General features: G+C 44.1%; 1 protein-coding gene across 1 annotated transcript in view; it reads left to right on the top strand.

The window, feature by feature from the left end:
* LOC124716841 overlaps positions 1-15,336 on the top strand; it is a 74,419-nt gene that overhangs the window by 19,163 nt on the left and 39,920 nt on the right. The window lies entirely within an intron of this gene.

The raw sequence follows: 15,336 nt of genomic DNA, 5'->3' as shown, positions 1-15,336 counted from the left end.
AATGTTGACTGGAATACTCTCATTCAAATTCTGAAGGTGGCAGGGGTAAAATACAAGGAGCGAAAGGCTATTTACAATTTGTACAGAAACCAGATGGCAGTTATAAGGGTCGAGGTGCATAAAAGGGAAGCAGTGGTTGGCAAGGGAGTGAGACAGGGTTTTAGCCCGTCCCCGATGTTATTCAGTCTGTATATTGAGCAAGCAGTAAAGGAAACAAAAGAAAAGTTGGGAGTAGGCATTAAAGTCCACGGAGAAGAAATAAAAACTTTGAGGTTCGCCGATGACATTGTAATTCTATGAGAGACAGCAAAGGACTTGGAAGAGTAGTTGAACAGAATGGACAGTGTCTTGAAAGGAGGGTATAAGATGAACATCAACAAAAGCAAAACGAGGATAATGGAATGTAGTCGAATTAAGTCGGGTGATGCTGAGGGAATTAGATTAGGAACTGAGACATTTAAAGTAGTAAAGGAGTTTTGGTATTTGGGGAGCAAAATAACTGATGATGGTCGAAGTAGAGAGGATATAAAATGTAGACTGGCAATGGCAAGGAAAGCATTTTTGAAGAAGAGAAATTTGTTAACATCGAGTATAGATTTAAGTGTCAGGAAGTCGTTTCTGAAAGTATTTGTATGGAGTGTAGCCATGTATGGAAGTGAAACATGGACGATAAATAGTTTGGACAGGTAGAGAATAGAAGCTTTCGAAATGTGGTGCTACAGAATAATGCTGAAGATTAGATGGGTAGATCACGTTACTAATGAGGAGGTATTGAATACAATAGCGGAGAAGAGGAGTTTGTGGCACAACTTGACAAGAAGAAGGGACCGGTTGGTAGGGCATCTTCTGAGGCATCAAGAGGTCGCAAATTTAGCATTGGAGGGCAGTGTGGAGGGCAAAAATCGTATAGGGAGACCAGGAGATGAATACATTAAGCAGATTCAGAAGGATGTAGGTTGCAGTAGGTACTGGGAGATGAAGAAGCTTGCACAGGATAGAGTAGCATGGAGAGCTGCATCAAACCAGTCTCAGGACTGAAGACCACAACAACAACAACAACAACATACCTCGAGACTAATATCTGTCATCAAACAGACACCCTAGGCGAGAGCATGCCAAAATCTTGTAGAACTGTCTCTAGAAAGTCTGTACGTGTTTGCTGCCGGATCCCAAAATCAACTTGACTCTATATTTCGGCGATCCAACTGTTCGCCATCTTCAGGAGAATGCTGCTTCTGCTGATGAGTCCCGCTGAGAACTGACGCCAGGCTGCAAATCGACGTCCTATATAGGCCACCGTTCAGTACACGGCGCATGCGCCGCCCGTCACCGTTTCTGCCTTCCAAAACAGGGGGAGGTGGCGCCGCCCTTGGTGGAACACTGCTGGCAGCGATATATCGCACTCAGGGTCGCACCGAAGAAGGTTCAATTTCGATGCGAGACAATAGGATTCCACGTCTTGCTAAGAGGCAACCCATTGTCTCTTTTGATTAAGGAGGGAGGACGTCAAACGGACCGACTTCGAGAAGGAGAGTCAACACAGGACATTTTAATTTGCACTGTCTATACTTATACAAATAAATTCATAAAACTATGTCAGCATGACCAGGAAGGATTCAGAATTCATACTCATAGCAGTGAAAGTTGAAAAACACGAAAAAATGTTTTTTAAATGTGTAACTTCATACTTTTTTTCACTTACTGTTGGCTGCATTTCTTGCTATAGGTACACTTTTATTCATAAGTAAGGGAGATTCTTCGATGAATTTTGCACAGCTTGAAACTCTTGAATTTAGGGAAAAATGAATGGGCTGTTACATTTTAAACTTAGTGTTTAGAGAAAACTCGAATTTTATACTTAATTATCTCAATTTTTACCACAGTTTTCAACAGATTTGGGAAATTCTAGAGTTTCATACACCTGTAAGTATGGTTTGTATTATGTGCAAAATTCATCGAAGAATCTCTCTTACTTACGAAGGAAAGTTTACCTACAGCAACAAATGCAGCCAATACCAAGTGAAAAAATGATGAAATTTCACATGTAAAAAAAATTTGTTTTGTTATGTTTGGAACTCCTCTGCTGTGAGTGTGAAACCTGAATCCTTCCTGGTCATCCTAACAAAGTTTTATGAATTTATTTGTAAACGTATAGACAGTGTATATTAAAATGTCCTGTGGAGCCTCTCCTGCTCCAAGTCGGCCCGTTTGACGTCCTACCCCCTTAAATTATCCGACAACCTAATTTCAATCGCCTCTTTATAGACACTGTTCCAAAAACCGGAAATGTTGGCAACAACGACAGTTTCATCAAATTTCACTCTGTGTCCCTCATTTAGGCAGTGTTCTGCTACTACCGATTTTACTGCCTCCAATGACGGCGATGTTCCACACACCTGTCATGCACTGTGTGAGTCGAACGGCCAATGTAAGCCTTCCCACATTGACACGGAATTTTTTACACACCAGGTTTCCTAAGCCCCAAATCATCTTTCACATGAAACCTCCCCTTAGAAAAATTTATGAATGATTGTGATGATAAACCCCTTACATTATTTGATTTTCAAACAGCTGAGCAGAAGTAAACGTACTCAGACATTTCACTCTTTACTTATTCTGATCAACACTAAAATGACACACAATATTTTTAGCGCAACGCAATCTGACTTTCAATAATACCTACAAAAGAATTGCCCTTACTAACAATAACCTATACCTTTCATGAATCACTTACCTCACAAAAATCTTCGTTACCCGAACTACTGCAATACAGCGAGCACCAATACTGCCAGCTAAATAAAACAAAGAAAGTCACTAACTACTGATAGGCATAGTTGGCAAATGAAAGATTTTGATAGAGAACAAACAATGTTGTTGTTGTTGTTTTTGTTGTGGTCTTCAGTCCTGAGACTGGTTTGATGCAGCTCTCCATGCTACTCTATCCTGTGCAAGCTTCTTCATCTTCCAGTACCTACTGCAACCTACATCCTTCTGTATCTGTTTAGTGTATTCATCTCTTGGTCTCCCTCTACGATGTTTACCCTCTACGCTGCCCTCCAATACTAAATTGGTGATTCCCTGATGCCTCAGAACATGTCCTACCAACCGATTCCTTTTTCTGGTCAAGTTGTGCCACAAACTTCTCTTCTCCCCAATCCTATTCAATAGTTCCTCATTAGTTATGTGATTTACCCATCTAGTCTTCAGCATTCTTCTGTAGCACCACATTTCGAAAGCTTCTATTCTCTTCTTGTCCAAACTATTTATCGTCCATGTTTCACTTCCATACATGGCTACACTCCATACAAATACTTTCAGAAATGACTTCCTGACACTTAAATCTATACTCGATGTTAGCAAATTTCTCTTCTTCAGAAACGCTTTCCTTGCCATTGCCAGTCTACATTTTATATCCTCTCTACTTCGACCATCATCCATTATTTTGCACCCCAAATAGCAAAACTCCTTTACTACTTTAAGAGTCTCATTTCCTAATCTAATTACGTCAGCATCACCCGATTTAATTACACTACAGTCCATGATCCTCGTTTTGCTTTTGTTGATGTTCATCAAGACACTGTCCATTCCGTTCAACTGCTCTTCCAAGTCCTTTGCTGTCTCTGACAGAATTACAATGTCATCGGCGAACCTCAAAGTTTTTATTTCTTCTCCATGGATTTTAATACCTACTCCGAACATTTCTTTTGTTTCCTTTACTGCTTGCTCAGTATACAGATTGAATAACATCGGGGAGAGGCTACAACCCTGTCTCACTCCTTTCCCAGCCATTGCTTCCCTTTCATGTCCCTCGACTCTTATAACTGCCATCTGGTTTCTGTACAAATTGTAAATAGCCTTTCGCTCCCTGTATTTTACCCTGCCACCTTTAGAATTTGAAAGAGAGTATTCCAATCAACATTGTCAAAAGCTTTCTCTAAGTCTACAAATGCTAGAAACGTAGGTTTGCCTTTCCTTAATCTTTCTTCTAAGATAAGTCGTAAGGTCAGTATTGCCTCACGTGTTCCAGTGCTTCTACGGAATCCAAACTGATCTTCCCTGAGGTCGGCTTCTACTAGTTTTTCCATTCGTCTGTAAAGAATTCGTGTTAGTATTTTGCAGCTGTGGCTTATTAAACTGATTGTTCGGTAATTTTCACATCTGTCAACACCTTCTTTCTTTGGGATTGGAATTATTATATTCTTCTTGAAGTCTCAGGGTATTTGGCCTGTTTCATACATCTTACTCACCAGATGGTAGAGTTTTGTCAGGACTGGCTCTCCCAAGGCCGTCAGTAGTTCCAATGGAATGTTGTCTACTCCGGGGGCCTTGTTTTCTCAGGTCTTTCAGTGCTCTGTCAAACTCTTCACGCAGTATCGCATCTCCCATTTCATCTTCATCTACACCCTTTTCCATTTCCATAATATTGTCCTCAAGTACATCGTCCTTGTATAGACCCTCTATATACTCCTTCCACCTTTCTGCTTTCCCTTCTTTGCTTAGAACTGGGTTTCCATCTGAGCTCTTGATGTTCATACAAGTGGTTCTCTTATCTCCAAAGGTCTCTTTAATTTTCCTGTAGGCAGTATCTATCTTACCCCTAGTGAGATAAGCCTCTACATCCTTACATTTGTCCTCTAGCCATCCATGCTTAGCTATTTTGCACTTCCTGTCGATCTCATTTTTGAGACGTTTGTATTCCTTTTTGCCTGCTTCATTTACTGCATTTTTATATTTTTTCCTTTCATCAATTAAATTCAATATTTCTTCTGTACCCAAGGATTTCTACCAGCCCTCGTCTTTTTACCTACTTGATCCTCTGCTGCCTTCACTACTTCATCTCTCAAAGCTACCCATTCTTCTTCTACGGTATTTCTTTCCCCCATTCCTGTCAATTGCTCCCTTATGCTCTCCCTGAATCTCTGTACAATCTCTGGTTCTTTTAGTTTATCCACGTCCCATCTCCTTAAATTCCCACCATTTTGCAGTGTCTTCAGTTTTAATCTACAGGTCATAACCAATAGATTGTGGTCAGAGTCCACATCTCCCCCTGGAAATGTCTTAAAATTTAAAACCTTGTTCCTAAATCTCTGTCTTACCATTATATAATCTATCTGATACCTTTCAGTATCTCCAGTGTTCTTCCATGTGTACAACCTTCTTTCGTGATTCTTAAACCAAGTGTTAGCTATGATTATGTTGTGCTCTGTGCAAAATTCTACGAGGCGGCTTCCTCTTTCATTTCTTAGCCCCAATCCATATTCACCTACATGTATTTACCTTGTATTCACCTTAATAGTGTCATAATATATATATCAGTTCATGACATCCAGTCTTACAAATTTACTGTCTCTGATCGTCTGCTCTCAAAATACCAGCAACAGACTGCACACAGCACAGCCAGTGATTTTCATACAGAGCGCTACGTGGCGTTACCAATATAAAAACCTAAACAGCCTACTGACACCTAAACAGCCTACTTACACACAGAGCCGAGTAATGCCCTAATCTTAGAAGCTGGACGGAACACACTCTAATGTGTGTGCTTAAATGAGGGACACAGTATGAAATTTGATGAAACTGTCGTAGTTGTCAACATTTCCAGTTTTGGGAACAGTGTCTATAAAGAGGCGATTAAAAATAAGGTTGGCGGATAATTTAATCAACAGTGACAATGAGTTCCCTCTTAGCAAGACGTGGAATCCTGTATTGTCTCGCATCGAAATTGAACCTTCTTCGTTGCAGCTCTGAGTGCGATATATCGCTGCCAGCAGTGTTCCACCAAGGGCGGCGCCACCTCCCTGTCTTTGAGGGCAGCGGGACTCATCAGCAGAAGCAGCATTCTCCTGAAGATGGCGACCAGTTGAACCGCCGAAATATCGAGTCAAGTTGATTTTGGGATCCGGCAGCAAACCCCAAGAGACTTTCAAGACTTATTACGCCGGGAAAGCCTACGTAATCAGAACTGACTCTAGCCGTGACGATGTCATCAATTCGAGCGAGGAAGAGCATGCAACAGGTTTCAGATACGTCACAGCCAGCTGAGGCCGTTGCCTGATGTTTTGAACCCTTAGAGGCACCGAACTGCAGGGGCGTTGAGTGGTATGTTTCAGCCGCTTTTCCAATTACTCCCAGAGATCGTCGATGGCAGTAGATCAGGTGATACTGTATGCCAGTCGAGATGAGATAGTGTACTTGAGTGTTTGTCAAACCAGCAACGTACTCCGCATTTCTCATCTTGCAAAATGGGACGCCATATCTCCCACGGGAAAGTGCTTGAGAAGCAATAATTGTGACCTGGTAGTCGAGGGAGGGCAGGATTCTTTTACGATTGTGGACGGGGATATAATCAGTCATTATTGGTTGCCCTTTACAGTTACACTCAATTTATTTTAAGTCAGCAATTCCCGGGTCAACAATAAATAAAAAAAATTCCACACGCTATTAATGAAGAAATAAACAACAGTGTAAATAATAGTGTTTTCAGTGAGTTACAATTTATCAAATCACCATTAAATACAGATACAACAGATGATTTAAAAGCAAGCCCCTGTGATCTGCACAGAAGGCCTTACTTGCCAGGAATGGCAATAAATTAAGAATTGTTTAAAACTCGCTGCAACTTGCAAATTACAGGTATTGAAATATTAAAGGCGAGTCGCCACAAAAACAGCAGACGGCATCAGACGCCAAGAATGGCAGTAAATAAGTTTTTAAGGGCTTACTGCGTAAATACAAATACCAAATTAGAATTTTAAAGCAAATAACCACAATCACAGCTGAATGCCTTACACGCCAGGAACGGCAATAATACAAAAAAATTGAAACCTGCTGTAAAACAGCAAATAGCAAAAGTTAATTAAAAAAAACAAGCAACTGATCCCGACGGTGCTCCAGGAATCAACCTCTGAGGAGGTCCGGCAACAAACACTTTCGCGAGCGATAAGATAGCCAGACAAGAGTTGCATACACTTTACAAGATGGTAACTCAGACTGTTGGCAGTCTAACGAATGACTAAAGATAATCTTGCTGAAGCTACCTGACGTCCGATAAATCAAATCCAATGATGGAACAATACGCAAAAGCCGGAACCGGTGGTGTGCACTACGACGAAATAGCGTGTTTAGAGCGCCCAGAAGGAGAAAGGAATCACTACCACCAGTGTAGAAGAATCGCCAACCGGCCTACAATCAAGAAAGCTGTCATAGCTACACGCCTTACCGGACAGCAGCGGCAAGGCGAGGAAACGTACACTGCCGTTACATACACTAAGCCCCAGGGCAGGTAACTAGGGCGTTAGAGGCCACCACACAAGAAAAATTGCCGTTGGTTGAACTTAACAAATTGTAAGAGTAAATAGTAATAAGAAGTCGAGGAAAGTTGATCAGATCCGCCTTCCCAAAGCACTCCACTCGCTGCTCCTCGTCTCGCCGACGCTAAGAGCAGCAACACGAATCCAAGTCTCTGGAGAATCGCGAGATGTCACAATGGTGGAGATTTCTCTACTTGGAATGAAATTCACTCATCTTAAAGCTTGCTGGATCCGGTTTACGACGAAGTCGTGCACTCTGGCGACCACAACCCTTCCATCCGGCAGTCTACATCTACATCTACATTTATGCTCCGCAAGCCACCCAACGGTGTGTGGCCACTGTCATTACCTCCCTTTCCTGTTCCAGTCGCGTATGGTTCGCGGGAAGAACGACTCCCGGAAAGCCTCCGTGCGCGCTCGAATCTCTCTAATTTTACATTCGTGATCTCCTCGGCAGGTATAAGTAGGGGGAAGCAATATATTCGATACCTCATCCAGAAACGGACCCTCTCGAAACCTGGACCGCGATGCAGAGCGCCTCTCTTGCAGAGTCTGCCACTTGAGTTTGCTAAACATCTCCTAACGCTATCACGCTCACCAAATAACTCTGTGACGAAACGCGCCGCTCTTCTTTGGATCTTGTCTATCTCCTCTGTCAACCCGACCTGGTACGGATCCCAGACTGATGAGCAATACTCAAGTATAGGTCAAACGAGTGTTTTGTAAGCCACCTCCTTTGTTGATGGACTACATTTTCTAAGAACTCTCCCAATGAATCTTAACCTGGCACCCGCCTTACCAACAATTAATTTTATATGATCATTCCACTTCCAAATCGTTCCGCACGCATACTCCCAGATATTTTACAGAAGTAACTGCTATCAGTGTTTGTTCCGCTATCATATAATCATAAAATAAAGGATCCTTCTTTCTATGTATTCGCAATACATTACATTTGTCTATGTTAAGGGTCAGTTGCCACTCCCTGCACCAAGTGCCTATCCGCTGCAGATCTTCCTGCATTTCGCTGCAATTTTCTAACGCTGCAACTTGTCTGTATACTACAGCATCATCCGCGAAAAGCCGCATGGAACTTCCGACACTATCTACTAGGTCATTTATATATATTGTGAAATGTCCATGCGTGCCGCCAGCGGCCCCAGCGTGTTCTGGCACTGCTCGGACCTGGCTCCTCCTGAGTCCCCAACCGAACTCGCCCACTCACACGACCCGGGAAAACAACGACGTCGCCCCAAAGATAGGGCTCAATAATAAAACGGAAGTAATCAAGAACAGGTGTTTATTCGGAAAACAGTAGAGAAATTTAATAACAAAGGAAAAATTCTCTTCAACAAAAAACTATTACAACCTCTGATACAGGCCTGGAACATTGCATAAACGTAGAGAGACATGAAGACTGTGCCACTGATAGTCGCTGAAGACAGAGCTGAGCGTTCGGCATTGTCGGCCGACAGGTACGTCTCGCCGTGTCGATGCAAAGTCGTTGGTCCCACTGTGACGGCTTCCGACCGGGCTCTGACTGATGGGCTGCTAAGAACCGGCGCAGTAACTGGCCCAGAGCTCCGGTGCAGCCGACTGCCGACTTGTTGGCTTGCGCCGGGCTGTATACCCGGGACACGGAAGATCCAGTTCCGCACACGTCACATGGCCGAGGAAATAGGTCCCTGGCTCGGAGGACCTCTGGCGACGATTTTCTTGCCGCCTGTCGTCCTTGTTCGACGCTGGCCGGGGAGGCTACGCCTTGCACGTATGGAACCCCGTAATGCTTCAGTGTCTAAGGGGTTGTCGGTCTCTTTAGGCGAACGTAGGGTACATGGCAGCATATTCGTCATTAACATGTAGGAGGTAGAACGCCTTCCGTAGAATGTGTAAGTATCGTGAAGCGCACTTTGAATGTATCCCGATGGCTGAAAGAGCCACGCGCACTTTTAATAAGAAAATGCTATCAGACATTGAAATCAGCGTAAAAGATTTAGTCGCCACCAACGCTAGCCATACAACAAATAAGAGGTTGCGGCTTCCGCCACCAGCCCAGCACCGGTAATTTTACCACACAAGGCTGGGGGGGGGGGGGGGGGGGGGAGGGCGGCAAACGTCTTTGCCTACCTGAAAACTACAGGGGTTGGCCACTTTGTACGACTACCGCTGATTCTCTGCAGCAGACTAAACTACCGTATAGTAAGATGAAACACTCCTACGTTCATTCACTCGCGCGCATGTCATAGAGCTCTGTATCAGTGAGGAGGGAAGAACTATACTGACGTGAGGTCTGGAGCATGACAAGGAATGAGAATTCAGAAAGCGGACGTAATTAGTTTGATACTTAACTTTACTCCATTAATGATGAACGTCGCTCTTGACGGTACATGATTCACAATATTATCTGTTCAGATTATAGTAACTGAATATGGCGCCTTGCTAGGTCGTAGCAAATGACGTAGCTGAAGGCTATGCTAAACTGTCGTCTCTGTAAATGAGAGCGTCTGTATACAGTGAACCATCGCTAGCAAAGTCGGTTGTACAACTGGGGCGAGTGCTGGGGAATCTCTCTAGACTAGACCTGCCGTGTGGCGGCGCTCGGTCTGCAATCACTGATAGTGGCGACACGCGGGTCCGACGTACACTAACGGACCGCGGCCGATTTAAAGGCTACCACCTAGCAAGTGTGGTGTCTGGCGGTGACACCACGCTGATTACGTAAGTAAATCTGGGTTGTCCTTTTCCGAATAATAGAAGTCTTTGCGTAATCGAAAACTAGTCTCCTTCTGACAACGATCAGGAGCCGACCAGATGACGGACGTCTTCGGCAGCTTTCGTGTTTCCTGTGTCAAAGCTGTGCCAAACTGGGAACACGACATTCTAGTATGAAAGACAATATATATATATATATATATATATATATATATATATATATATATATATATATATATATATATATATCAGACTAAAATTGAAAAAAATTGAAGTATATTTAACTTATTTTTTTTCTTTTATCACACTAGAAGCGTTAGTTACATCTGAGACACGTCATGGTGACTTGACGTTAGTGAAGCCTGCCTTTAGGGTGACTAAGGCCTGTTATCAACACCTCACTGAGTTTAAACGAGGTTGTTTAATAGGTATATGAGAAGCTGGATGTTCCTTCCGGATTTTGCAGAAAGACTTGGCAGGAACGTAGCCACTGTACATGGCTGCTGGCAGCTGTGATCACGAGAATGTACGGTAGCAAGAGGACCGGACTCGAGAAGGGAACGTGGCACTACCGAGAGGGAAGACCATCGTGTTGGGTGTGTGGCTCTGGCGCATCGTACTGCATCTGGGGCGACAATCTCAGCAGCCCTTGTCATGACAGTGACACAACCTACACTTACAGATTAGTTACTTCAAGGGCAGCTCACAGCCAGGTGCTCCGTATCGTACATTCCACTGACCCAAAAATACCGTCATTTGCGGCTTAAGTGGTGTCAGACAGAGCCCCACTTTCCTGTGCAAGTCTTATACAAATGAAACGCGGCAGGTTCCCTGGAGGTCGCCCGTTAACGACTGTTAATCATCAAAGATAACTATACAGCATTACCCACTTCTTTATATGATTAGTGGGTCCTAATTTGTAAGTTTGTCAGATATTAGTTGCAGCTAATTACAATTTAGTTGATTGTGAGCTACAGATATACTCTAATTACAATGGGCAGCTAATTCTTACAAGTATTGGTATTTAATTTCTAAGATCTTAACTAACTCTATTGCCTGCAGCGACACAGTTGTGTCATATATATATATATATATATATATATATATATATATATATATATATATATATATATATATATGGTGAGTTGACGTTAGTGAATCCTGCCTTTAGGGTGACAAAGGTACCGTTATCAACACCTCACTGAGTTTGAACGAGGTATATATATACAGGGTGAGTCACCTAGTTTTGCTAGTACATCTGAACATATAAACAAATACGTAATCAGTGCCGTTTGTTGCATTGTAAAATGTTAATTACATCCGGAGATATTGTAACCTAAAGTTGACGCTTGAGTACCACTCCTCCGCTGTTCGATCGTGTGTATCGGAGAGCACCGGATTACGTAGGGATCCAAAGGGAACGCTGATGGACCTTAAGTACAGAAGAGACTGGAACAGCACAATACGTCCACATGCTAACACATTTTTATTGGTCTTTTTCACTGACGCACATGTACATTGCCATGAGGGAGGTACACGTACACACGTGGTTTCCGTTTTCAATTACGGAGTGGAATAGTGTGTGTCCCCACATGTCAGGCCAATAAATGTTCAATGTGGTGGCCATCATTTGCTGCACACAATTGCAATCTCCTTTGACGTACCCCACAGAAAGACGTCCAGAGGTGTAAGATCAGGAGAACGGGCTGGGCAATTTATGCATCCTCCACGTCCTATGAAACGCCCGTCGAACATCCTGTCAAGGGTCAGCCTAGTGTTAATTGCGGAATGTGCAGGTGCACCATCATGCTGATACCACATACGTCGACGCGTTTCCAGTGGGACATTTTCGAGCAACGTTGGCAGGTCATTCTGTAGAAACGCGATGTATGTTGCAGCTGTTTGGGCCCCTGTAATGAAGTGAGCACCAATGAGGTGGTCGCCAATGATTCCGCACCATACATTTACAGTCCACGGTCGCTGTCGCTCTACCTGTCTGAGCCAGCGAGTATTGTCCACGGACCAGTAATGCATGATACGTAGATTCACTGCCCCGTGGTTTGTGAAACCCGCTTCATCGGTAAACAGGTAGAACTGCACCACATTCTCTGTTAATGCCCATTGAAAGAATTGCACTCGATGATTAAAGTCATCACCATGTAATTGCTGATGTAGCGACACATGAAACGGGTGAAAGCGGTGACGATGCAGTATGCGCATGACACTACTTTGACTCAGTCCACCGGCTCTCGCAATGTCCCGTGTACTCATGTGTGGGTTCATGGCAACAGCAGCTAACACACCAACTGCACCCGCTTCTCCTGTGACGGGCCTGTTACGGACCCGTTTGCGTGCTACGGCCATACCTGTTGCATACAGTTGGCGGTAGATGTTTTGCAATGTGCGGCACGTTGGATGCTCTCTGTCCGGGTACCGTTCTGCATACACCCTGCAGGCTTCAGCTGCATTTCGTCGACACTCGCCATAGATGAGTATCATCTCCGCCTTTTCAGAGTTCGAATACACCATGGTCACAGTTCCTACAACACTGCACTATCACAGACGTCTGGTAACACGGTGTACTACAGTTGGTGTGCGTGCGGAGACGAATGCAGAATAACAATAGCAGCAAGCGCTACATGCGGACACTGCGACAGCTAGACGAAACCACAACAGTGCACTACAGCCACACTCGTAAACACGCTCGTCATCGTAAAGATGTCCCAGCAGATGCTGCTCGCCGACCGTGGCCCGTGTTTGTTACAACACGCAACTGAACGTCGGAGGTTTCAAGCGTCAACTTTAGGCTACAATACCTCCGGATGTAATTAACATTTTACAATGCAACAAACGGCACTAATTACGTATTTGCTTATATGTTCAGATGTGCTAAAAAAACTAACGGGGTTCCATTTAAAAAACGTAGGTTTGTGTTAAAAAACATACTTCCGTGCATTTTTGTATTAACCAATTACACTAGCCCCTCTCCTCACGTTCGGTCTGTGGAATTGGTTCGTCAGTATTTGATGTGGTTTGCGAAATATATCCAGCGGTAACGTTAGGTGACTCACCCCGTATATATATATATATATATATATATATATATATATACACCTATTTTATTGCCTGCCCCATCGAGCTAAGCCCGATGGGCATGCCCCTGACACTGGGCAGGCCAGGATGCTATTCGCTGCAGGTTCCTAATACTAATTTCCTAATCTAATTCCTACTAACTAGTTCTAACCTAAGTCAATTCCGGTGATATTATTCCCCACTCCCCCTAGTCCCGCACGTGGCGGATCCCGGACTACTAAGGTCGGCCTATACACTCTCATGCGGTAGAGGAGTAGGGCGCGTGTTTGGTGTTAGAATATCTCCAGTTTTACTTTAATTTATGTTAATTTATTTCTCTCAGGTATTCCTTTAACACTTTTTGTGATACCTCGTCTACTAGTTTAAGAGTTTGAGAAGTGTTTTGTTGTCTTATGAGGTAGTATGCGTCATGGTCAGGTAGTTGGTCACGTAGTGTGGAAGCAAAAGGGGGCACTCGTAAATCCCATGATCGGGAGTACCCTCCAGTTCACCACATTCACATGCGGGTGTGGCCCTTTTCCCGAACCGACATAAGTATGTCGAGTATGGCCCATCTCTAGTCGGAAAATGGATCAGCCCTCTGGTGGGTTCAAAGTATTTCATTTATAATCGTTCCCTAATGTTCGGAATAAGTTCATATGTCCTACGTCCTGTTTCAACCGTCTCCCATAGTTCTTGCCACAGTTGTTCAACCCTTTGCCGAATCTCACCCTTGTCCCTAGCCCCAGTGCCTAAAATCTCCTCTATCTTCGTAACATTTCCTTTCTTGACCCAGAACCACGCAGCCTGCTTTCTAATTTTGATGTCCAAGGGGCAGAGCCCCATTCTGACCAATAAAGCTCCCCCTGGTGATGTCCTGTAAGCCCCCACAGACTGTTACACCTCAACAGCCATGCATCTCACCAGCATGCAGCACACCTCGAGATATAGGCTTTTTTATGGAGGCTTGTACCATCCTCGCGATCCGGGGAAATTAAACCAAGATCCCCATTCCCTGTGACGCACAACGTTCAACCACTCCACTGCCACGGTGGTCGCTGAAGCATTCCCCGGAGCCTGCGGTGACAGGGGACTGCCGGCGCTTACCAGTCCCCAGCTCAGAAAACCCGGGATCGCCAACCCATACCCAGCAAACGAATGTGGAGCCCCTGAAGGCCCTCACAATTCTACCTAATATTGCTCTTATTAATCTCAGAATCACGGCTGCCAACAAGCAAATTACTGAGAAGACACAATCTGATAATAAGTCATTTCTAAACAGTGCTTTCCAAAATCCACAGTATGGCGATAATGATCCTCATGTACTAGGGCATGTTCTTGTCCTGTTACATTCTTTGGAGCACAGGCATTGTCGTACAGGGTGTCCGAAAAGTCTTTCCCTGATTACATAAATTGATAACTCAGGCTAGAAGTAAGATACAAATACGAAACTGGTGTCTAATTGTTTATAAACTATCAAAGTTTTTTTACACATCAGTAAATTTCCACATGAGCGCCCTTGGTAGCACGTAGCACATCTAGGCCATATTCAATTTCCGTCCGCACATTAGCCAACATCACTGGAGGGATCGATTCAACGACTGTAGTTATGCATTGCCGCAGGGTTTCAAGATCTGGTACACGTGTTCGATAGACCTCGTCCTTGACATAACCCTATAAAATGAAGTCTAATGGGGTTATGTTAGGAGAGCGTGGAGGCCAAACCGTTGGCCCATCACCACCAATCCATCGCCCAGGAAAGGTCATATCGAGATAGGCACGGATGTCCAAACCCCAATGAGGTGGTGCACCGTCTTGCTGAAACAAGACATCGGGGTGATACTGAAGCAGCTGAGGAACAGCATACAGTTGCAACGTGTCCAGATACACTGCAGGTGTGATGGTAGCCTCAGCGAAGAAGAATGGCCCGATAATTCGATCGTGCAATAGCGCGCACCAAACATTCACCTTTGCACTGCCTCTGGTGCACTCCATGACCTCGCCAGGGGGTTGTGAACCCCAAATGCGCACATTATGGTGATTCACTACTCCACTGACAAAAAAGGTCGCTTCGTCGGAAAAGGCAATTCGTCTGAGATAACCATCATCGTCCTCAATACGTGATAGCATTTCGACCGCAAAGTCATATCGACGTGTACTGTCATTCGGCAACAAGGCCTGAACGATTTGCACTTTGTATGCACGAAACTATAAACGTTTGTCTAAAATGCCTCGGAGAGAG

Source organism: Schistocerca piceifrons, chromosome 9 (genome assembly GCF_021461385.2).
Source record: "Schistocerca piceifrons isolate TAMUIC-IGC-003096 chromosome 9, iqSchPice1.1, whole genome shotgun sequence".
Taxonomy (NCBI): domain Eukaryota; kingdom Metazoa; phylum Arthropoda; class Insecta; order Orthoptera; family Acrididae; genus Schistocerca; species Schistocerca piceifrons.
Note: the sequence above shows the minus strand (reverse complement) of the source record. Positions and strands in the feature narration are given on the sequence as shown.